Source organism: Aplysia californica, unplaced genomic scaffold (genome assembly GCF_000002075.1).
Source record: "Aplysia californica isolate F4 #8 unplaced genomic scaffold, AplCal3.0 scaffold00212, whole genome shotgun sequence".
Classification (NCBI taxonomy): Eukaryota; Metazoa; Mollusca; class Gastropoda; order Aplysiida; family Aplysiidae; genus Aplysia; species Aplysia californica.
The window spans coordinates 172,685-175,327 of record NW_004797482.1 but is presented as its reverse complement, the minus strand read 5'-3'; the positions used below and the strand labels follow the sequence as shown (position 1 = coordinate 175,327).

The 2,643-nt window shown below is 40.7% G+C and overlaps 1 protein-coding gene across 4 annotated transcripts in view; it reads right to left on the bottom strand.

Moving 5' to 3' along the window:
* The window catches only part of LOC101864463 (DDB1- and CUL4-associated factor 11), a 59,214-nt gene that overhangs the window by 43,072 nt on the left and 13,499 nt on the right, over positions 1–2,643 (bottom strand). The window contains exon 1 of one of the 4 annotated variants that reach the window (XM_005099405.3): positions 1,952–2,167. The exons of 1 other annotated variant lie outside the window; for it this stretch is intronic. The gene's annotated coding sequence lies outside the window, so the exon portion shown is untranslated. Of the gene's footprint in view, positions 1–1,951; positions 2,168–2,643 lie in introns of those variants that run through there. 2 more of the 4 variants (XM_013083119.2, XM_013083121.2) reach the window with 2 other exon arrangements.

The following is a 2,643-nucleotide window of genomic DNA, read 5'->3' as shown; positions in this document are numbered from 1 at the left end:
AGAGAGAGAGAAAGAGAGAGAGAGAGAGAGAGAGACACAGAGAAAAGAGAGAGACAGAGAGAGAGAGAGAGAGAGAGAGAGAGACAGAGAAAAGAGAGAGACAGAGAGAGAAAGTGTGTAAAAAATGTGTAGCCTACGAGTGTGTATGTGAAGTGCGATGGTGCGAGACAGCGTGTTAATAATGCGTAATATGCACCATGTTATTATTACAGTATTTAACCACAAGGCAGCAAATTTCTCTTTGTGGAGATCAACGACACTCAGTGTTGAGTTAGTTACACATCGCCTGGGGGCTGAGCTGTGGGCGCCACTGTCACTTGGATTAGATTTGAGTACATTTCTACCACCTGTTTTTATCAACACTTATTTTTTATTGACCGGCGCCTAGGGCTACTGTATAAAAATACACGGCATGTATAGGCGTTGATAAAAGCCTTTCTCATGCCTCACTCGTCATCGGGCATTTGGCACATTTGGAAAAAGACCAGAACAAACAAACAAAACCAAAAAAACCCAAAATACCCCCCCCCCCCCCCCCCCATAAAAACAACAACAACCGAACGACCAGAACCAAAAAGTATGATACTCATGTTATACTCTCTCTCTCTCTCTATGTCGTGTGAGGGTGTATGTGTGTGTGTGTGTGTGTGTGTGTGTGTGTATGTGAGAGTGTCTTTGTATTTGTGTGTTGTGTGTGCGTGTGCGTGCGAGCGCGGGCCTTGTTTTATAAATCTGTTGCTGGAATGTACGTTGCGCAGGACAAGACGGGGTAATTTTTTTTGTTATGATCTTGATACAGGGAGATATCCCTGTCAGGACGAGGTAAATATTCTCAAGTTACAAAAGCCAACGAAACATGAAACAAAATTGCCCCATTTGTTACTTTTTTTTTTTTTTTTGGGGGGGGGGGGGGGGTGTTGGAAGGCGACAGAGTCACCCTTCTAAAAATTCAAAGGTAATAAAAAACAACAACCAAGTAACCTAGATCTATATGCACAAAACAACCCCCCCCCTAAAAAAAACCCAGCATACATTGGGATACATTAATAATAATATCTAATTCTAGATCAGATCTCGAGGTGGTTGCACTAGAAATGACAACATAATATGAATGTAGTTTGGAGGAAGGGGGGTGTTGGCGTTGCGAGGGTATGTATAATTTACTATACCACAGCAAATTTCTCGATGTTTCTCTGGGTAAAAATATCAATAAAATCTTTTTGAATATATATTATGTTATCTCTATCTTTTATCATGTCGTGCAACCAACAGGAGGGGGGGGGGGGTGGGCTGAGGAGAAAGCAAGGGGCTTGGTCTCACAGCAAAGGCTAGATTAGATATACATGTATTATTATCACAAAGTACAAATTGAAATTTTAAAAAACCCCAAAAAACAAACCAAAGCAACTTTACTTCAAACAGATTTTTCAAGGTTGCACTTTTAAGTTTCAGTAAGAGTTTTACGGCACGTGCAGCACAAATAGACCGTTCAAGTGTCGAAGATTAAAACTGTAACTGTACACGAAAGTAACATACAAAGAAAAGACAGATAGACGTTTGATAGGAAGGAAGGAACAACAAACCACACAAACAGCGCCCGCCAACCTCCCACCTACTGTATAATTAAATAAAAAACATTCCTCCAACCACCAACCTTGTGTTTTTGTTTTAGTAAGAGTTTAACAGCACGTGCAACACAATTAGGTCATATAAGTACCGAAGAAAGGACGTTACAAAAATGTTACCAACCTTATAGATTACATTAAAAAGTTATAAGTAACCATCAAAACTTGTTTAGATCTAGACTAGATCTAGATCTAGATTTAGTTATAGTAAGAGTTTTACGGCACTTGCAACATAATATAATAAGGTCGTATATAGATCTATAAACTTGTACGGCAAACGAGATGACAAAACACAGAAAGGAATTATATTTTTATATATATCCAACCTTGCACTCACAGCAGCCAGCATTTCTTTGCACTGAACACAACACACGACACACGAGAACAGCACTACTAACACCAATGAAAGAAAATACAGTGTCCACCACTGCGCTCTATATTAGAAGCCCCGCACTCCACACTACAAAGGTACAGGTACAGGCACACCAAAACTATCAAAATCATCAGCCCCTCAACAGCTGAGATAATCTGCAAAGTCACGACCGTGAACAGACGACAAACTGGAACAAGGTCCCCGGCTGCGTTCAACATCACAAAACGCTGGCCACCGCGACGTTCCGCCGAAAGCGTCAACTAATAATGAGTGAGAAGGAAAACAGCTGTAGGCTAGGGGGCTGGGGAGACTAGGGGCTGGGGAGACGAGGGCGGCTCGATTCGGAATAAATACGTGACAGAGTGGTCTTTGTCGAGTAAAACAGTAGACACAGCACACACAAAACAAACACAGCGGAGTTATTTTATTTTTACTGTGATCAAAAACACAGTCAAGCACTTGTCTGTGTGTTTTTATTTGAATAGATCTTAACAGAAGAATATAGGCATATATAAATAGTATGGATGTTCATTTAAATGCCCGGAAAAAAAAAGTAAGCCTGACAAACAGACAAACGCAACACACGTTGATAACATGCAAAACGCACAGTCATTGGCTTTTTTTTCTTCTTCTTAGCGCGCTTTC